General features: G+C 45.6%; 1 protein-coding gene and 1 long non-coding RNA gene across 2 annotated transcripts in view; one reads left to right on the top strand and one right to left on the bottom strand.

The window, feature by feature from the left end:
- Window positions 1-820, bottom strand: part of LOC108929774 (zinc finger E-box-binding homeobox 2-like) — a 73,539-nt gene extending 72,719 nt beyond the window's left edge. The window contains exon 1 of the mRNA XM_029256610.1: window positions 732-820. The gene's annotated coding sequence lies outside the window, so the exon portion shown is untranslated. The remainder of the gene's footprint in view (window positions 1-731) is intronic.
- On the top strand, window positions 819-3,027 carry LOC108929324 (uncharacterized). Its single transcript, XR_001965739.2, has 3 exons — window positions 819-1,738; window positions 2,493-2,635; window positions 2,868-3,027. It is a non-coding gene; the product is annotated as an uncharacterized LOC108929324 (long non-coding RNA).
- Window positions 3,028-22,612: the final 19,585 nt, after the last annotated feature.

The following is a 22,612-nucleotide window of genomic DNA, read 5'->3' as shown; positions in this document are numbered from 1 at the left end:
GCTAACGGAGATGGGCGAGATGGCTTCGATTTGTCAGACGCTTATGGTTATGATGGGAAATGAAGCACAATAAAATAAAATATCCACAAACGTCCTTCGAAAAAGCAAACAAGGCTCGTAATTATGGACGGCAAAATTAGACGGAATGTATGAATACTAATGAAATATTAATTATCAGTAATACTGAAAGTCGGGCTATGTAGCCAGTGCGGAGATATTCAGATATTTAGTAGTAAATGAAAATAACGGGCGCGTGCGTGATAAATAAACGTTGGAACTGGTGTATTTGTGTGTGTGTGTGTGTGTGTGTGTGTGTGTGTGTGTGTGTCCGCGCGAGAAACACTGGAATGTTTAATGAAACTGCGCGCGACACAGCGGAAACAATGTATCCATTTTGCGTCCACTTGTTTCTTTGTATCTAATTCCTGGTGCGCGGTGGAAACGGCGGAGTCCGATCGGAACGCGCCGTTCAGGTAACGCGCGGCAGCGTTCAGGTAACACACACACACACGTCGTAAACACACACACCTACCTCACCTGCACAGGTAGAGTGGAGGGGGGGTGGTGGAAAAGAGACGTTTTAGTGAAGCGAGGACGGCTCGCTCCCCGTGTGGTGGTGGTGTGTGTGCGCGCGCGCGCGCGCGCGCCTGTGCGCGTGTGTTGTGTTAGTTCTCTGCCCATGAGGAAGAAGGTTTAAGAAGAAGAGAAGAGAGGGATAAAGGCGGACCTACCTGATTGTTTAGCTTGAGTATAATCTTTTGTGTGTGTGTGTGTGTGTGTGTGTGTGTGGTTTTCTTTCTTTCTTTCTTTTTTCTCTCTTTCTTCCTTTCCTTCCTTCCTTCCTTCCTTCTTTTTTTCTTTCTTTCTTTTCTTTCTTGTTTGTTTCAAATGGAGAGTTGCTGGAGGAGAAGCCGGGCTGGAGCGGCTGCAGAGCTCAGGGTCCCAGTGAGGAGGTGATAAGCCCGAGGAGGAGCTGCAGGAGGAGCTCAGGAGGAGCTGCAGGAGGACCGTTATTCCTGCTGCCCAGGTTGGGAGTGATGAGTGTGAGCCGCTCCAGGAAGGCGACCTGGGGACGGACTGACGTGGAAACGCCTCTTCTAATGACACTTTTCTCTGTTCCTCCTGTGTGGAGGAGAGGAGAGCAGAGCAGAGGAGGAGAGAGGAGAGTTGAGACCCTGAAAGAGAGACAGACGCCACCTATCTACACGGGGAGGGATAATTGAGCCGAGCGAACGTGAGCATCGCGGGGGAAACGTGATCAAGAATGCTCGAGTGTGTGTGACTCTGTGTGTGTGTGTGTGTGTGTGTGTGTGTGTGTGTGTGTGTGTGTGAGAGAGAGAGAGAGAGCGATCGTGATTGTGATTGTGTGCGAGCGTGTAACTCCGTCTCAGTCCGCGTGCCTCGTCTTCCTTTCTTTTTCTGCTTCCCACTTTCTCCTTTTCTTTCCAGTTTCACAGAAATGAGCTGAGTGAGTCGCGTTACCTCCAGGTCCGAGTAACAGTGATATCTGAAGAAAGTTGGGGACCCCACCCCCCCACCCCCAACACCCACCCATCCACCCACCCCCTACCCCCCGCAGCCCATCCCCAGACACCCTGGACATCACGACCAGAAGGGATCCAACTGGAAACCATGGCATGCCGCGCAAACTCCTCATACACCCCGGAGCCTCACACACCGAGGACCCCACACTCCACGGACCCCCGCGCGGCCACGGAGGATGACCGCGGGGAGCGCAGTGAGCACCTCTCTCTTCTCTTCCTCTTCCTCTGCCTCTCTCCCTTTCCTTTCCCGCGCCTCTTTATTGTTAATAAATGCGCAATGTAACATATTATATGTACCATGCAAGAGAAATGCATTTTTATTCACTTTATACTCGCTTTTTGCGCAGTTTGCTCTCAGTGCACCGCATCAGTCACTTCTAGCCAACTTTTCCTCACGTGTGTAAATGCAAGAGAATAAATAAGTTCAATAAATGCACGTTCATAACAGCGGTCGGCAAATTAATACAATTTTTTGGGGGAAGGGGCTTGAAATATATTTTTCTGCAAATGTAGGAATGTCTCACAAATGTCAAGGCATGTCAGTGGATTTTATGCACACACCCTGACTTACTCGTATATATATTATATGTATGTGCATATGTGTACGCATGATTATGTATATTATATGACATGCGTGTGTAAGAAATTTTTCTACGTACATTAATTTTTTGAAGGTGTGGATTGTATTTCTCTTATTACTATTATTGTTTTAATCCTCATCGTCCTTTTCCCCGAGATTTTTTGGGGGGAATGAGCCCTTTTCTGTTTCTGCACAATCACACACGCGGGGGTGGGACGGGGTGGGGTGGGGTGGAGTGGGGGGGTTGACAAGCTCCACCTAAGAAACACAGCGATTGGTCATGTAAATAAAGTATTTTTTCCTCTTTTTTCCGCACCCCTGTCTTTGCGCACTTATCTACTGTATGGATAATTAAATCATCAATCAAGGGGCGTTTGTTCAAAGCCAATCGGCTTCCAGGGACCCGAGGAACACAGAGGAGATGGAAAGATGGAAAGATGTTCAACATCTGGAATGAGGACATTTCCAAAGGCTGCAGATGAGAGTGGCTCCCCCGGGACACCTACAGTGGGTAACGTGTTTATTATTATTATTATTATTATTATTATTGGTTGTTGTTGTTGTCGTCGTCGTTGTTGTTTTCTTGTTCTGTTGCTTTTGCTGCCAGTGATATTTTAGTTATTTTTAGACGTAACAGTTTGTTCTGCTTTGTAAATGTTGGTAAAAACAAGAAAAAAAACGTTTCTTCCTTGTTGCTTGAATTTATTCTTAACTATCTATATGATTTTTTTTTTAATTCCCAGCCCCCCCGCAGAGGTGTCCATTTCTTGCTGTACGTCAACGGTGAGTATTTTTCTTTATTTTGTTACATTGAGTAGGGGAATTAATCAGAATTACAAAATAACGTGGAAATTCTCTAAAAAAATAAAAAATACATTAAAACAATCAGACATGTATGTTTTTTCCAGCAAAAAGTTGCTACCGCTGTGTGTGGAATGTGATGAGGTTCGTAACGCGGTGTTCACTTCGGCTCATGGGGGGGGGGCTTTGATGGGGGGGACTCACCGGGTCCCGTCCCCGGTCCTGATGCTGCACATTCTGGTACGACCCGTGACCCCCCCCCCCCCCCCCCGCGACACACACACACACACACAAACACACACACACGCACAGGTGCTGCAGGGACAGTGATTTGTGTTGTATAACGTAGTAAAACGATACAAATCCGGGTAAAGAGACCGTTTCACTAAACGACACATTAACTGGCAGCTCTGCGCAAAAACAGTGAAGTAAATAGAAATGACAGATATTTTAAAATGGCATCTCTAGTGGAGCTCAACTACATATAAGTATGGAAAATAAATAAAAAATATTAATAAATAATGTTCCTGATCAATGCGGACTATTAGAGCATGTTATTTATCTTTTTTTTTCTTTTTTGTTCCGCAGTGTTTTTTTTCAACATACACTGAGGATGTTTATAGTTGTGTGTGAATCATTTATGCATCAGTGTGTTTTTCTGGGGTGTTTTAATGTTCTCTGACAGTGACTTTTACCAAGAGTTGAACAAGGTCACGTTCATGGTCAGTTTCAGATCTCTTAATTATTTTTGATTAATTAATTGTCCATCAATATTCTAAACACAGATGAAAATGTACTGCCTGCCACACACAGCAGACAAGCATGTAGTGCACAAATTCAAATTTAAAAAAAAAAAAAAAAAATCACACTTTATGACAGCCTTCTGGGAAACAAATCATTTCATATGTTCAGTACTAAAGAATAATTTCAGCTATAAGTAGAATCTTTCAGATTTGTTTAAAAAAACGGTGTGTGTTGTTTCAAAAAGGCTGAACTAACAGTGTGAGTGTAAAATAAACTCCTCAGGCTTGTTCTTACTACATTCACTGGTAGCAACCCTTTCTTTAAAAAAAAGGCAATAATCAACTCTATTTAGATGCAGTATTTTTAAGATGTACAAATATTTACTGAATACAGCATGAATGCAATTGTGTATCTGAGCACAGGTCACATGTAAGCGAGTTCTGAAAAGGGAAATGAATACTAAAAATGAAATAGATCGACTGTGTAAACATAAGGACGGCTCTGTGTATTTTGGCTTATCGTGCATCAGATTAAGAAGGGGGGGGGCACTTTCTACTTCTAACCGCAAGATATTTTTCATGTGTCGCTGAGACTCAGCAATCTTTTGGATGGTCTCCCTGAAATTCCTGAGTGGCTGGGAAATTCACACACACGGGAGAGAACGGCCGCCCTTTGGGGGTCGTACATCTGTGCAGACAAAAAAAAAAAGAAAAAAAGTCAAGAGTGAAGATGAAAATTCACAGGTGGTGGGAGAAAACGACTCCGGGTTCCTCCGGGTAAATAAAAGCTGAGCGGGCTGGACGCGGTCACTTCCTGCCGCGGAGGACGAGCTTGCCGCTGTCTGGCCCTCGGCCGCGTACAGCACACATTTTGGCAGCGGTGGCGGTGAGGCGTCCCCCGAAACACATCCTCTCATGTCTCCCTCCACTGTTCACAGCGGTACACAATCCACCTTCAGTACAGCGGAATTCACGCTGCATTTACAGTCATGACAAGAAGTTTATCGGCCGTTTGGAATTTTCCGGACTGTCGCATCGTCGGCTTCTAAAATGTCATCTGGTCTTCATATAAGCCACATTAACAGAAAAAGAGAGTTGGATTAAACAGAAGTCACACAGAGCACTACACACTGCAATATCTTCATTGGACACATCGTACGTATGTATATTAACGTAAAGACAACGTTCACGAGCTCACAGGGAAAACACTTAATCATAACCGAGAGTCGTGCGCAGTCATAACGCTGCGTTGCCCTCATAGCGCATCTGTTTTGATCTGTACGTGTTCCGAACGAGACTCCAGGGCTTTAAACAAACATTTTTGGAAATAATCTGCTCCAAAAGGCACCGATACAATTGAAGAGATTTCGGAAATTGAGTCGAAATTCCACCTAGAAACACCGGGAACCTCTGTAATTACGAATGAAATGACAAGTATTAGGACACAACTGATGTGTGGTAGGCTCCGGTTCCCCGCGACCCCGTATGGGACGAGCGGTTCAGAAAATGTGTGTGTGTGTGTGTGTGTGTGTGTGTGATGTGTAGTCGGTATTGGGGGGGGGGGGTGTCTACAGTGAGCGCTACTAGAGAGTGTGTGTTCTCGAGCCCCGCGTGCAAAATCCTCCATCCCACCCCCCCCCTCCCAGCAGTGCGCATTGTGAGGAGCATTTCTCAATGGGACCTGCCTTTCTGATGTTACGATCACAACGGCGCAGATATTATGTCACTGCGTGTAGCGGCGTCGCTCGCGAGGAGCACGGAACATGACAGCCTGACGGACAATTAAAGAACAGAGCGAGCCGAGAGGCGTGTGTGATCTCGGGGAGAGTCAGACATGGAAAATGAGTTTGGTTTACACTCGCTACAGGGCCTCGCAGCCAAAAAGGGCCCAGTTTCTTCGGTGTTCCTCAAATCAAAACACTTCAGATGTTTTCTCAGCATATGTAAAGGGGGACGCGGGGAGAGGCCGCGCTGTAACAGATTGCTGAGAAACAAATGCTAACATCAAATAAATATTGATTTTTTTTTTTTTTCCCCTCCTTGCGCAGCTCTCGTCAAATTCAAACGCGGCGCCGCACAAAGGAGTGACCACGTTATTAATTGCACCACATTTGTTAGCCTTGAACACGAGACTTATCATGTTCTGCGATGGATTCTTTTCTTTGGAAAAGGGGCAGATCCCCAGGGGCTCCAAAGTACCAGATTGGGAGAGGCTATCTGGGACTCACAAAAAACAGCATTTTTTACGTTTTGATGTTTCAGCTTTGTGAGGCGTACCCAGAAGGGATGAACAAGAATACTTGTTCAATTAACGCTTGAGAATGACAAAAGTTTTTACATTGTTTTTTTTTTTTTTAATCCTTACCCTATATGGTTGCCCACTCTAAGTTCTCTATAAAAGGTATCAGTCGGAAAACCGGAAAACTTTTCATTTCAACATGACGGCTTTTTGCTGAGCAGCCCGGTTAGTTTGGATAAAATGTTTGGCAGGATATAAAAATAAAAAATAAATTATTTGAATAATTGTTGTATCCGATCTCTAAAAGGTGTCGATACATTTTGTCCTTTTTGACCAGCACAGCTTCTTCAGGGCATGTCAGAACAACGTGTGTCACACGTGTTGTACAATCTCAGCCTTTTTTTAATATCATATGATGATCCCCAAGAATTCGTGCTGCAAAGTGGCTCTTCGCAGAATAGCAGAAGCAACAAGACAGAACATGTGGTCGATGGAAGAGGAAAAAAGCAGAAGTCCGACAACACAGAGTTCATGGACGGTAAATACAGAAGTCCACAGAGTGCAGTGAAGGTGTTAGTGCTGATACTGCGGTACAAACTCTAGGAAAAACAACAGAGAAGTGAGACAGGTTGAGTCATCACAATCCCATGAAAGACCATCTTCTGCTCATTCGGCCTGTTGCACATCCACTTTCTGTATAAAGCTGAAACTGATTAATGTTGCACAAGGTTCGCCGTTGCGACATCGCAGAGGCCGACTTTAAACGCGGTGGACGTTGTGACATCGCGGTAAGGTGGTGCGAGCGAAGGGCCGCTCTTGGTTGAACGCACCTATGAGATCGATTTCATTTTTTCACTCGGAACAGCTGGGAAGTGTGGGATGGCAAGAAATTGGGAAGAAATTGAGGAGAAATTGTGGAGAAATTGGGGAGAAATTGGAGAGAAGCTGGGGATACCTGTTAGTGTAGTGGTAAGCGCTGCTACTTCTGGACCCACAGGTTTGAATCTCTGCTCTTGAGTAGGGTACCTCCCCTGAATTGCTCCAGCAAAAATTACCCAACTGTAAAAATGGGTAAAAAATTGTAGGTAGAATGAAACTGTGCAAATGCATCAGCTAAATTGATACATGTAAATCTTTGGACTGAGACAAAGGTTCCAGAAAGTTCTGAGGAAGCTCATATTGTGGTGTGCCTTCACTTGATATGTCTGTTACTCAGCTCTTAAATAGTAAATAATTAATAATTACGGTATTTGTACGAAGTGACTTGCGACGTTACATTTTTACATTAAGCTGCTTACAGTGATATACCCACTCACACAGCAGGGTAATTTTTACTGTATAGCTGTAGGGTAAGTACTTTGATCATGCAAGAGAGGGAACTGAAACCTGGGTTTTAACCATTGCGTCACCTCCTGGAAGAGGTGTTGCCCCACAGGCATCAGCGGCTATTCGGCCTCTGCTGGACACGGAGACACGGAAGCAAAGAAACAGAACAAGTTCTGCCAGGTGTTGCCGTACAGGTGTCACCACACAGGTGTTTTCATTCACCTGTTCTTGACGAAACATCAATTTCCGGGGTCTTTCACATTTCAGTCACGCAACTATTACTTCTCAGCCTCGTCCGCTTAATTCTCGTGGATTTTCCCAAGAGCTGCTCAGCGCACATAGTATTAATAATAAAATAAGTTTCAACCCATGTTTATCACACTCTGTGTTGTTTCATTTGTTTAGTTTTATTTTATTTATACATTTTTTTCCTGGCCGCCGCACAACGCGGCCCACTTCCGGCAAACGCCAAGCGCGCTCCGGCGAGGGAGTGCGCGACACACACCTACGCAGCGCCGTGCCGCTGACCGCGCCGTCGAGGAGGCCGCACGTTCCCGCCAGACCCAGTGCCGAGGTCGGGGGGGGGCAGCGTCCATAATAACAGTAGTGAACCGTCTCATGTGTGATTTGGCAAAAGTGGGACGTTTGACCATGAAGGGTTCCACGCGTTCCCAAGTGGACTATTTTAAAGGCGAACCATATGTTCAATAATCCACTTGGGCTGTGAAAAGATATTTCAGCAATCCCACGTTGTAAACATTTTCAACCTAATTAAAGGGCCAGCGACACGGCGCACACCAGAACCCAGTATGAACGAGGTGAAAGGGACTGTGTGCCTCTAATTACTGGACAAGGTAAGAGGAGAGGGTGATGCCCTTTTCTTGAGCCCCCCCCAGACTAAAAATCTGTCCGAAAGGTGGGTGGCTGTCGGACACAAGTCTTTTCCTATATTTATTTATTTACATTACATACATTTATTTGTTTAGCACACGCTTTTCTCCAAAGTGACGTACAATTATTTGCCCATTTGTACAGCTGGGTAATTTGACCGGAAAAATTTTAGGGTAAGTACCCTGCTCAAGGGTACTGCAGCTGGAGGAGAGATTCAAACCTGCATCCTTTGGGTCCAAAGAATCAGCTCTCACCACTACACTACCAGCTTTAATTTATTTATTAATATAAGTACACTATTAAGGGTGGTACTGTAGTCTGTTTCATTATTAATTACTTCATGTGCATATGTGTGTAACATGAGGTTTGTACAGTGAGGTACTGATTATTACAGTATTTACCCATTTATACAGCTGGGAAATTTTAGGGAGCATCATAGGAGAAGTACCTGGCTAAAGGGTAGTACAGCTGGAGGTGGGATTCAAACCTACACCTTCTAGGGCAAAAGCAGCACTTTTGCTAACCACTACATTTCGAGCTGTTGTTTATTTATTTGTTTATCTAATTGTTTCAGTGCACTTTTTAGGGCTGTAGTGTAGTCTGTATTGTTATTTATTATTAATTCCTATATCTGCATATGTACACTGTACAAAGTGAGGTTTCTGCACTGAGCTACTTACCATTATTTATCCATTTATACACCAGGGTAATTCTGGTAAGGGGAGCTGCAGAAGGAGAGAGATTCAAACCCAGGAGCTTTGACTGCAAGATGATGCTTTTAACCACTGCGCCACCTGCTGTCCCGAGTGAACTGGTAGAGAAGGAGAGCAAAAAACAACAAACAAGACAAAGTTTGGGATTTCCATGAGTGAAAGGGCAACCACAATCACACACAGAGAGTTACAGAACAACAATGAGGATGTGTAATTTGAAGATTCTGACTAACTTTCTAATTTTATAAGAAAAGCATTTTATTTTTCTGGTGGTTTCTCACAAGGTCTCATCTTCAGGGTTTACTGTCCTCATGGGGACGTTTCCTTCAAAAATGTCACCAAACGGTTGGCAAAGCACATCCTAAATACTCACCCCCCCCACACACACACACACACACACACACACACACACACACACACACACACACACACACACTTCACAGGTAATTTAGAGTGACTAGTTCACCTGAAGGACCTGCCTTTGGACTGTGGGAGGAAACCAGAGCACCTGGTGGAAACAGGTTCACATGAACTTGAGGAGCACATGGAAACTCCCCACAGACCAAACTGCATTTTAATCCAAGTCGAAACCCACAGCTGAGGGGCTGAAGCACCAGTGCCCCCGTGTGCTGCCATGCCACCCTGTTTAACCACATTTGAATGTAAACTAACTTAAATGTTAAAATTAGTCTAGGGTCTATCTGTTATATTAAAGAGCAGCAACATATTCACTTTATGAAACTGTCCCAGTTTTCGCAGCCGGCGGCACAGGGCGTTAAAGGAAGAAGCCTCCGGACAGTAAGTCTTGATCAGATAACGGCGCTGTCACTGGGGTTGGGGGGTCAGTGAGCTTTACTCTCCCAGCACCTCTATGTACTCTATTCATTTACCTGATTTTCTTCAAAAGGGACTGATCCATCTGGGTAATTTTTACTGTATCAGTTCAGGTTGAGTACCTTAATCAAGAGCACATTGACATTACTTTCATTCAGCTTTTTGACACTTTTCTCCAAAGCAACTGCAGGTCCACAGCTGGGTAGTTTTACTGGGAAAAATCAGGGTAAACATGCTGCTCACAGTAACTACAGCAGAAGGGGGACTCAAAACTGCAACCATCAAAGCTGATGGCAGCAGCTCTAACCACCACCCTATCAGCTGCACCTGCTACCAAGGGAGTTGCTGGGGGGGACTAGGAATTTTAACCAAACACATTACTTCCGTGAAAGACAGTGCTTTCGGTATACTAGAAAATAATGTGTAGTATATTTCTGCAGAAGGGCTAACCCTTCCCTGGAGGGATGCCGAGAATGATGCAATAGCAGAAGATGGAGATCATGGATGGTGAGAGCTAGAAGAATCTCAGGGCGCGAACAGAAACGAGAAGACGTGGTAAAAATAAGTCTACCAGGTGAAAGCCCCTCTGTGCCTCAAGCTCCGTGTCACTTCCTCTTTACCTCCTTGCTGCCCCTCAGGGCTTTGTGTCCCCGTGGGGAACCGGAGGTGAGAAACTGACACAACCCTCCAGCTCTCCCCTTGGGTCTCACCTCCGAGGGGGGCATCGCCCTGGAGGGAATCTCACCTTTACGCGCTCCTGGGTTTACCTCCTGTTTTACCTCACCAGAAGACGCTGCAGCAGAAACAGACGAGTAAAACATTTTACCTTTTCGGCATCGGGTTTTTTTAGAGGAGCAGTTGCCATCAGGTTCCTGCTCAAGAGTAAAGCAGCCGCTCCCCATTTCAAGAGTTCAGTAACTGAAACCGAGTCGACAGGAGGTTCCACTTACGGTCCTGCGGGCTGAATGTATCTCTCTGGATTTTACGTCTGCACACAGAGCTGGGTGGTGCCTCCCACCCCACCAGCTCCGCCAACATACCACACCTTATGGGTGCCTTCAGAAGAAATGAAGATGCAGAGGGAAGAACGATCAATGTCCACTTTCTGAAGAAATGTAAAAATTGGTGAAACCTAGTTAATGACACTGAACCACATATTAACACTGGAGTAAAATAGAAAAGCAATAAATGTCCATGTATTTTGTATATTTTTGTATATCCATCACAGTCACCTTGGTGAATAAGGTGTATGGGCTGATAACAGATAATAGAGTTCATTGGAAGTCGCTTTGGAGAAAAGCATCTGATACATAAATACATGTAAATGTATTAATTATTATTATTATTATTATTATTATTATTATTATTATTATTATTATTATAGGGGGGACACGGTGGTGCAGTGGGTTGGACCAGGTCCTGCTCTCCGGTGGGTCTGGGGTTTGAATCCTGCTTGGGGTGCCTTTTGACAGCCTGGTGTCCTGTCCTGGGTGTGTCCCCTCCCCTCCAGCCTTACTCCCTGTGTTCCCAGGTTAGGCTCCGGCTCCCCGCTAATCCTGTATGGGACAAGCGGTTCAGAAAATGTGTGTGTGTATTATTATTATTATTATTATTCTATTTTGCTCTGACTTTGGGACTTTAAATCACTGTGCTCCAGGGCGTACATAATATACCTTCTCTTCTATTTCTCACGATAAATAGCCGGTTAGGCCTTCACCTCCAAAAAAAGTAAATGAACTGCTGTTAAAAGCAAAAGCAAAACCAGAAGGCACAATAAAAACGGTGGGAAAGCCTGCACAGGAAAGGTTGTGTGGGTCGGAGCCGATGGTTTGCGTCAGCAGTCCCCACCATGTGGTCTTCACAGCAGAACCTGGACGCCAAAGCCACAGACCACCAGCTGACATGGGCCACGTATGGAGAAAAGAGGTGGAGAAGGTGGAGAAACAAAATAAAATAAATGTAAAAAACCTGCTGTATCTCTGACCCCTCATAAAGTTCTAGGGTCCTGATGAGAATCCGGTGACATAATGGTGTGTGAAGAGGCCTCACTGGAGTCATTGGTCACTTTGTAGCACCGCCCAGTTTGAGGCCACACCCAGTCTTAGCAGATGCTTTTCTCCAAAATGATGTAAACTGCATTTCATTCAGTCTGAAGCCTCACCCACTCTCTAGCCCCACCCACAATGTAGCCCCACCCAGTTTTGGCCCCACCCATTTTCCATACCAGTCCGTTTTGCCACTCCCTCTGCTTTTTACTTCATGTGTTACAGGTGAGAGTACTGGGTCATTGTTAAAACTGGATTTTTAAAGAACAATTCTTATAAAGGAACGCAAAAGAAGAAACACACACACACACATTTTCTGAACCGCTTGTCCCATATGGGGTCACGGGGAACCGGAGCCTACCCGGTAACACAGGGCGCAAGGCCGGAGGGGGAGGGGACACACCCAGGACGGGACGCCAGTCCCTCGCAAGGCACCCCAAGCGGGACTCAAACCCCAGACCCACCGGAGAGGAGGACTGTGGTCCAACCCACCGAAAAGAAGAAACATTAGCAGGGATTTACTCTGTTTTGTGGAACGGTACTGAAGAAAGCAATGCTTTAGATTAGCAGATGTGTTGCTGTCGCTCGACTCCGTGTGCCGCTCTCTGCAGTGACAAATAGGTGTTTGTCCCACAAAGAGTCTGAGACGCTGGGCTTTGATCTGCTGCCAAACCCTGCGCACTCCGCCACTCATTGTCCCTGCTGTCTGGTTGAGGTGGAGATGTGTGTGGCGTGCGTCGTTCAAAGACTTTATTTATTTATTTATTGCTGCTCTCTGGGATCCTGCTGGTGGGTGGCAAATGTACAGTATGTGACCGTTGAGACAAAGGGGAGATGCAGCATTTGCAACCTGCACCTTTCCTCAAGGGACGCGCTTCTGTCCTCCACCTGAATCAAACCTGTCCTTGTCAAAATCTGGAGATGTTTTCCTTCATTAAAAAATGTTTAAACAAACAGTGGAAAAAGATCTGAGTGAAAATTACCGCACAGAAACGTGGATTTTTTCCCCCCAAATCACTGCAGCAGGACATGAAAAGAACATTAAGTTTTCGAAGATATGAGCAGCCCATGTGGGGGTACCTTAACCTGACAGTCCCGTTAGTGGAGATTTTAGCGCATCCATGGGCTTCTTCTTGGGGCCCCTCATTATGGGGTTGTTTATCAATAGGTGCACTGAGTGTCAGGAGTTTTCCTCATCAAACAGGGCTGGACAAAGCGGCGCGGTGCCTGGGAAAGAGGCAGCTAGGTGAAACTAATGCCATGGATGTTTGATTCATCAGGGCTGCATTGTTAGCCGCCGCGTCTGATTGTAAAAGCTCAGTCAAGCAAAAGAGTGCAGAGTAATCAGTCAGATTTATAGTTTGCAAGGTTCGGGAAAATCAGCGAGAACCTTTCTGCTCCGTCCGCAGCGATGCCCCCCCTCGCTTTGGCGACACGAACCTGGGGACACCCCCCCATCCCACATTGCACGGCAGCCTCCCGTCCGGTGGTGGGAGGTGCCAGGATACCGTGGCCCCTTAGCGCGACCTATCACACCTTCTGACTTAAGATAACAAAGGGCTGCTTTGTACCCGGCCCCATTCCCCATCCCCCTTTCTCTTTTGTCGGAGCCTCTTTTGGCCTTTTACTCTGTTTCTGGGCAGGAGGGGGTGCAAGCGAAGGGCATAGAGGAAAGAAGGAGGTCCGCTACAGAGCGCTGGCATGGCTCCCTTTTTGAGTCAGATCTGTCTTTGTGTCTGACCCGCTGCTCCAAAACTAGCCTCCCGGCACACCCGGACACCTCCTCACACCTTACGAGGAGAACCAGATGCGCCGCTCTTAGAGAGAGTACGGTAAGCTGTTGTACTTTAAGCATGATGGGAGGTTTCCTATGCAAAGATCCTGAACTGATTAGCATAACTGGCCCTTAAATACAGCTGTCCCTCGAGCTTAAGGTAAACCAAGTGTCTCATTCAGAGATCAAGGTACCTTTCTGGTTATGAGAACGTCCATGAGAGCCCCCCTGGTGACTAATGCTCTGGGATCGCCCACCACGAGCAGAAACGCAAAGTTTGGCACCTGTCGCCACTTTTCTGCGCCTTGTTTGGCCTGGAGGCTATCAGGGAAAAGCTGAAGCACATGTACCTGTACACCTGTGTGTGTGTGTGTGTGTGTGTGTGTGTGTGTGTGTGTGTGTGTGTAACACCGCTGGGAAAGCTGCCAAGTGCACCAGGCGGTTTAATACCTCCATATCCCGACTACACAGCTATCAGCTTTGTCTGATCTCCGGCTCCACGTTTCAAACTAATCCTGTTCCCTACGGTAGAGGCCGGAGGGAGATGAGGCCAACAACAATGTAAACCCAAGATTTATACTGATATTTATATCACGCTGCGCACATGCAGCTCGCAGAGCACTGCCATATTTTTTCATGGCGCACAGGACGCACAGTTGGTCACGGTGGTGGTCAGACAGCACCGTGCGCCATGTGACCTGAGAAGTCCACCGAACCCCTGTCTGGTGGCCTTTTGACACACCCGGGGCTTTCTGATACCCCCATCAGAGAGTCCCCAACACCCTTCGCTCGGCTCCCGGTGCTTTCGAAGACGGGTTTGCCGCGTTACAGCCTTGGGGGGAGGTGCTACCCAGAGAAAGGCCCACCCAGATGAAGGGAGAACATGAGGAACGTCACTCCTCCACAGTTCCATTCTGCACCGCCTGCTTGCCATTCTCAGCACGTCTCAGGAATGTCACCTGAAACACGGGTGAGATTTCATCGGGCTAAAGGTTAATAACACTTGACTCTGGCCGACCGCAATTGTCTGGGCAGCATTAATAGCACAGACCTCAGATGTAAATCCCATTAACTTTGTAAAGACTATTTAAGCACTCAGAGTGAGAACCCATTAAGCACAGTTTGAGAGTCGACTAACTAGCCTGTCCTCCTCAACAGGGGCAATATTCCAGCTATTATTAAACTGTAGCTCATCAGTTAGAATAACAGTAACATAACATTGCTATCTGTAAAGAGTATATTATTATTGCCATCATTATTTTTACTATTTAACAATAGCTAAGCATTTAACTAAGCATCATACATACACACTTACCCACATATGGTGTGTATATATATATATATATATATATATATGGTATATATATATGGTGTATATATACACTATATATATACCATATATATATACCTGGTCCAACCCACTGCGCCACCACACCCCAGGTATATGTATGTATATACACACACACACACACGCACACACACACACATTTTCAGAACCGCTTGTCCCATATGGGGTCACGGGGAACCGGAGCCTAATATATATAATAGGGGGGTGCGGTGGCGCAGTGGGTTGGACCTGGTCCTGCTCTCTGGTGGGTCTGGGGTTCGAGTCCCGCTTGGGGTGCCTTGCGGCAGACTGGCGTACCGTCCTGGGTGTGTCCTCTCCCCCTCTGGCCTTACGCCCTGTGTTGCCGGGTAGGCTCCTGTTCCCCGCGACCCCGTATGGGACAAGCGGTTCCGAAAATGCGTGCGTGCGTGCGTGCGTGCGTGCGCGCGCGTGTATATATATATATATATACACACACACACACCATATGTGGGTAAGTGTGTATGTATGATATATATATATACATACATATACCTGGGGTGTGGTGGTGCAGTGGGTTGGACCAGGTCCTGCTCTCTGGTGGGTCTGGGGTTCAAGTCCTGCTTGGGATGCCTTGTGATGGACTGGTGTCCCATCCTGGGTGTGTCCCCTTCCCCTCCAGCCTTACGCCCTGAGTTAGGCTCCGGCTCCCCGTGACCCTGTATGGGACAAGCGGTTCAGAAAGTGTGTGTGGGGGGACATATATATCGGTGTGTGTGTGTCTGTTGGACAGGGTAATGTCTATTTGGGCCGTCTCTCTACTGACCAGGTAATGTCCACTTTGAATGACTGTCTGTAGACCGGGGTCAAACATATCGAGGCTCAAACTAAGTGGCTGAAAAATTCTGTTCCAAAATATCTTCCAAAAATGTTTGAACTTCACAGCTCATGAAAGGAATTCTTGTATTAGAGGTACTTTGCTTTGCAGAACAATGAGGTGTAACTCCACAGGAGACCAGTTTACTCACTGATGATGAGAACTGAGCTTTGAAAAAGACGACCAGGCAGGTGCATCTGTGCTTCCACCTCACCTAACAGCTCAAGCAGGAAACATCTAAACACATTAAAAATGATATTTCCTGCCATGTTACTAATCAGTCATTAATTATTAATTGTTTATCGTTAATCAATAAAACATGACAACAACTACAGGCAGAAAATGTATCTTTTTCAATTTTATTTATTCCTTCAGCTAAGGCCTTTCACCAAAGTGACCTACATTGTGAGGTTTGCGTATCGAGCTACTTATAATGTTTTACCCATTTATACAGCTGGGTTATTTTGACTGTGAACTGAAGAAAAAGTACCTTCTTGAAGGGTACTAGAGTAACAGTGAGATTCAAAGCCAAGTCCTTCAATTGTAAGAGATCTTTGAAGAACTGAGATCTCTGAGATCCTTAGTGCTCTCCACCTTCAAGGACCATATTGAGGCAAAAGCAAGACCAATAAAAAAGGTGGAGTGAGGCTCTAAACATCAGATGGGGCCATCAGAGCATCTGAGCTCCTGTCAGGCCAATGGTTTGAGAGCTGGTATGAGGAGCCATGGAGGGAGGTAGCACCCCTGACCGGTGGTTCCCCTCTGAGGTCACCTGACTAAACAGAGCTCAAAGGCAGCAACAGTGGCTTTGCGACGGGACCTTCTGCTGAGGAGTGCGTGTGTCTGCATGGGGACAGGGGACTCGGGCAGGGTTCTGGGGGTCATCCTGCCGATTCCCTGGGGCAGCACTCGGCTCTTGGATCCACCGGTAGACGAGGAGGGCTGAAGCTGCATGTCAGAGATAACGCTGGAGAAGGTCTCCACTCTGTTCTTCACGGGGCAGGAAGCGGCTCCTGCGGGGCCCACCCATATCTAGCTGCTCTCCTTCTCTTCCATCAGTTCGGATGGGCCTCGTGGCCGCCCCGCCCCCAACACGCCACTTGATTGCACCTCTCAGGCTGTCCTCAGGAAGCGGACGCCTAATCTCGGCAAGGAAACAATAAGGTGATGCTTGATTTTTTCAGGGGAAAAGCTGGGAGGATGTGACTCTCTGGTGGCTGCACGCAAGCCGCTTTGCTGCGGGCTCCCCGACCCTCCGGGTGTTTCTTCAGCACTGCCCGATAGTGCCGTTCGCAGGAGGGTGGGGGCACTTATCAGCGGGCCTCACTCCGGAAGGAAGCGCATGCAGGGCTCTGATATTCAAACAAAGTGGCCCTATCTATTGTAAAAGGCCACTAAGATGTGAAAGGTAACCTCCAAACTCATGTTCCACCACTGGAAGTAGAGTGAAACACAGAAATATATGTATATAATACCAAACAAGGATCTGAAATGCACACGTGCATAAATGCCCACGCATGCCGACTCTTAGAATGTTAAATTATATCGATCAAGTCTACATAACAAATTTATTGCAATAGCTTGTCATGTCACACATACACTTCTGTCATACTTTACCATAGTACATACCCACTGAGTCTGTCTCACACCAGAAATCTAAAGCCAAAAAACCTTTGTGTTCACTTTGCTCAGTCTGTTCAGCAAACTTCCTAATATGCAGTTCAATATGGTAACCGCAAGAAATTCTCCGCTCACTATTAAATCATCTATTAAATCATCTTCTGGCCGGAGTCCTAGTACATGTAACTTTTTTTCCAGCGGATATAAAGTTTGCTTGTCCTTGGTCCTTAAAGTAGCCAGAAGGGCAACCGCTAAGCAAACTCGGAGGCCCGCTGATGTCTGTGGCCTCCCATAATGGTTTTACAGGAAAAAGCTGCATTTGTTTTGGGTGTAAAATTTCACATAGTCAGTCATGCTGCTTTTTGGTAATATCGCCAATTTCTTGCGATATCTCCGCAATCTTCTCTTGCTTTACAATTTATCTTTTTAGAAAAGAAGGCTAATCCCGAGTAACTATGACAACAAAAAGTAATCACACATTCCAGACATCCCTGTTATCATGTTATCTTTCATTCTGAGAACGGCAGAGGCCACCTGTGAATATTTTCATTTTAATATGAGCACCGGAAGTGTCGACCCCTGTGCTGCTCCAAGATGCTGGGCATGAGGATGGAGAAACATCAGAGAGGTCTACATAAAGATGTCTAAGCAGTGTGTGAGAGGAGCCAGGGGACTGGACTGGGAGTAAACCAGCTCAAAGTTCGAAAGTACCACATTGATGGTAAATTTCATGAACATCCCCAAAATGCAGTTCTTCCCGGTGCTGGGTGTTTACAGAATAGAGACATAAACCTGTCAAGAAGAAAAAAATATTGACTATATTTTTGTCTTTTCAAACTTTTAAAGACAAAAGTAACTATAGTCCATACATGCATGGACATGTATTATTATAATATTACTTTTTAAAGATGTTTTCCAGAACTTACAAAAAAGGGGAGGAAACAACAAAGCGGAACAGAAAATGTTTCAAAATGACTGAAATGAAAAATATTTATATCATAAATGGAGATTTGATTAGGAAAGTCATAAAAACTGTGCCATCTTCTAACATGGCATAATGATCTTTAGTAATTTTTCTCTTGAGTGGCTGGTCAGTCTGTGAAATTAACCCAGACTGTTAAAGAATCGCTTACAAACTACCATGTCGAAACGTTAACAAAAAAAAAAAAACTATACGATATTTTGGACTGACTGGACCCCACTTCACGCCATATTAGGCCGGTAGGAGGAAGATGGACTTTATGAAAGTCTGTCATCCTTTGGTTCAACCTTTTTCGCTAATAATGATAGAGAAACTCAAGGAATGAAACTGATGAATCCTTGTCATTGTTTTGCACTTTGCAATCATGAAATGTATCTAACTGCAGTCTAAAATGCAATATTATCTTGTACAAATAATAAACAGAAGTCATCTTGGGAAAAGGCAGCAGGCGTGGATCATTTTTATGGCACCGGCACAGAATGACCCAAAAGCTCTGCTAATATACGGTCATACCTTTCGGGATAGCAAATTCCCCTAAAATTTGCCGCATCCACAATTCACTTTAATTTGCAACTCATTAATAGTGCAGTAACACATCTCATATAGAAGGAGGTATAAAAAGTAGCCATCTGTTGGAGGTTAGGTGTAGGATTTCATCTTCTAAGTGTTTTGGCACTCATCCCACCAGGGTGGTACTGCCCTTCATATGTTGCGAAGCATTCGACTAGCATGGCAGCCAGAACACATTAACTGACTAAAGTTGTTTCCCCCGATTGGAATCAAAGGAAAATCAAGATGTCCGTTTGAAACAGACCTGCTTTTGTGAACGAAACCGCTGTGTCCACAGTCTAACATTTAGTCAAGAGTATTACACTTAAGTGCCCTGTGATGGACTGGCATCCCGTCAAGTGCGTCGAAACAGGCCCCGGATCACTGAAGACAGAGAGATGGATGCTATTACATTTAGTCAAATATAATGTGAGGGACGTGCCATTGTCAGTTAAATTCAGGGTTATCTGGTCCTGAAAGGCCCCTCCGAGTCCACATTAGCAGACGAGTGGTTTTGGCTGGTCGAACGGAGCCTCCTTTGGTGTGGTTCACCTCCGAGCTCTCCCCCGAAACAGCATGCACTCCCATTTAGCATCTGAGTTATGACTTGGCGAAAAGGCACTAAATCTGAGAGCGTCGGAGTATAGAGGGCTTTACTTATTTTAGGCATCAAGGGTAGAGTCCCAATTCTGAGTCATTATAATTGAAAACATCAGTGTGAGACGTTTACAAGGCGGCGGTAAAGTGTATTCCCCTGTGTTGCATTAAGTCACTGCAGCTCGTCGTATCCACAATATATATCATCACTCATGTCGTGGAGGAGGCCCGCGTGAGAAAACAGTTCACTTTTGTAAGCTGCTCTCCCCACTTCGTTGGTTATTTATATTCCTGTGTGACTCTGTTAGATGGGAATTGCTAAAGGTCAGCTTTTGAAGCCGGAGAGCGCGGCGCCTCCTATCTACACGCAGGCCGTGACACGAGTCCTCGCCCCTGTGCCAGTACATAACCTACAATCAGCAGGTAAGGCATGAAGGGAAATTAATGCTGCAGATAACTTATGGCAAGCCTTTAGAATGAGAATAAAGCAAAGCGACCACACTGCTCCTGTTATAATTAAGGAATAGGAAAAGTTTACGTGCATCTAACGAATTTTGGCTGAAAGAATGGCTACCGGTGAAAGGCATGATGGGAAATTAATATAATTCAATTTGTATAGGAATAATGCAAAATGTCTGAAATAATTGCTTTTGATATAATTGACTAATATAAAGTTGATACGTAATGAAATTTAGTAACCCACAACGAAATTGAGTACTATCGTTATTTAGTTATTCATCCGACACTTTTCACCAAAGCATGTTACAGTGGTTTACACATCAGGGTAATTTCAGCTGTATCAATTCCAGGTAAGTACACTGATCAAGGCTACAGCAGCAGGAGGTGGGATTTGAACCTCAGTATTTGAGTACAAGGGAGCAGAGCAACCAACCAGGGGGCCCTATTGCTTTTCTTGTTGTTATTGCTCCTTGTGTGCAGCAAAGGCTGTTGCTCTATTGTTTTATCACAAAACTGTGAAGATTCTCAGACTAACAGTTCACTCGTACCTACTCCTTCCTTTCAGGCCCAACATCTTCTCTCCTGCCGCCTGTAAATGAGTTTAACTTTTCTCTTTACTCGCCGCATTCAGACCAGTAGAGGCACAGCAGACTGTCGTGCCGCGAGACGCCGCGAGACGTAGCAGAGTCAACTCAGGCCATGTTTTGCAGTCCGTGGGCCACTTGCGGTACCGCGGGCACGGACAACCAAACAGTGTGGCGAAGGCTGGCTGGTGCCAAGCGAAGGAGACGCTGCTGCCAGCAACCTCGACGCAGAGAGAGAGGGATCCTTTTCATCCCCTGGTAAAGGATCACGTTTTGGGGAACTCTGAAAGAGAACTGCTTCTTGTGAACCACAGCTTTTCACTCTTCTTCAGTTTCATGTTCAGGCTGACATATAAATATACAAGAAGGACAGTTATCCTAAAGAATCCAGATATCTGTTTGGCAAGGTTGCTGCTGTCAGCCAAGAAAGTACCAGTGAAGAAATTGAATAGACGTGGCTCATCTCTATTATATTTACAAAATACGGTTTCCCTATTTCTTTGAGGTTCTCCTGTTATGGTTACTGTGTACGTGCGAGCACCCACCACGTCCAACTCCTAGTATCTGCAAGCACACTTGGCCACAAAATTGTGGCCTTGTTCACACACAAAGTGGGGATGAGTTTTGTGAGTTCTTGTTGTGAATTCCCATAAAATTAAAAATTTTCCATATTGTCCATTGTGAGAGGACAAGGTTGTAAGTGGTTATATATATTTACACATACATACATACACACATACATCGTAGCTCCCTGCTGGACTCATAACACAACTGCAATTTAGACCATTTGTCTCTCTTATGTACCATGCCATACAGCAGAAATTCAGGTACACCTGAATCAAGTTGCAAAAAATGTAAATACAGAGAGACGGTCACACACAAATTCTCAGTATTTTATTGTGAAGATCTCACATGCTGTTCTATACGTCACAGCTGCTTGTTTCCTCCTGTTGCCTCACTGTAAGTCACATGGCGCAGGTCACATGGCACTTTATCATGGCGAGCAAGCCAGTACTCAAGCAAACCTGACGTGAACCCTCGGCATTTGTGTTTAAATTCACAGAGTGCTCTTTGTAATATTTTGTTGGTCCCCCCAGTATGTGAGAAGTTGTTATACCGCTGTCTGTCCAGGAAGCGAAGCCATCATGTCCATGGTCTCCGACTTGGGGTCTGATCCAAGATCTGATCACACAGGGTTCTGTTTCCAAGTAAGAGGTCCAAGAACCACCATCACCTGTGTCAAGAATTGCTTTATTACCACCACAGTCATTTTATCATGTCTGGCAAACCCTGTCATAGCGAAGCTGCTCATATCATGTCCAAGCAAAAACTGGATAACTGCTCAGTGTTGCTCGGCAAGAACTTGAGCCTTGTGAGATATGCTGTCTATACTCTTTTGTTTTGTGGTTGTACAGACTCCAAAATATATGTCTTCCATCATGTCTTTTAATTGTGAGATAAGCGTGAGTTTTATAGCTCCTCATATCAAATTGTACTAAGGTTCCGGTTCGGTGGCGAGGGATGCATAAAGCTCTCATTTCTGACATGTAAACAGGCCGGAGATCTCGTTTCGTGAATGTGGAAAGGGCTGAACCCCTCCTGGGGAATTCAAATATGGCTTGGTGTCCCTAAGAAATGGAGCTGAATTTACAGTTACCCTTTGCCTTACATTTAGTGAACAAACACGGAGTTTCTGGCAAAGCGCTCTCTCTGCCACCTTTGCGGCGATGTCACTTTGGCAGTCGATAACAGGCCCCAGTGAGACCGACAAGACTCATGGTCGACAAAGGGCACAGCCAACCCCAGACAAACAACACGAAACCAGCAAAAACGGCGAGAATCCGCTATCAAGGCACCGTTCTAGGAAAGACCTCCTCCCTTTTGCTAAACATTGTCAGATGGCAAGGTTGTTTGGCTCCCAACGTAGGAGTACCCCAATCATCCTGGGCCGCTCATATGTTTTTGTTTCTTTTCTTCAAGCTGGTGGAGACATCATTCTTCGTGTCTCTGAAAAAAGAGGAAAAAAAAAAAACGTTCCAGTTTGCAGACGGTTGGCTGGAAGAAGGAGAAGTAGGCAGCAGGTCGTGGAGAGATTTGGGTTTGAGTTGGTCGAGAGAGAAAGAGAGAGAGAGCGGGGGAGACAGAGTG

This window comes from Scleropages formosus, chromosome 12 (genome assembly GCF_900964775.1).
Source record: "Scleropages formosus chromosome 12, fSclFor1.1, whole genome shotgun sequence".
Classification (NCBI taxonomy): domain Eukaryota; kingdom Metazoa; phylum Chordata; class Actinopteri; order Osteoglossiformes; family Osteoglossidae; genus Scleropages; species Scleropages formosus.
Note: the sequence above shows the minus strand (reverse complement) of the source record. Positions and strands in the feature narration are given on the sequence as shown.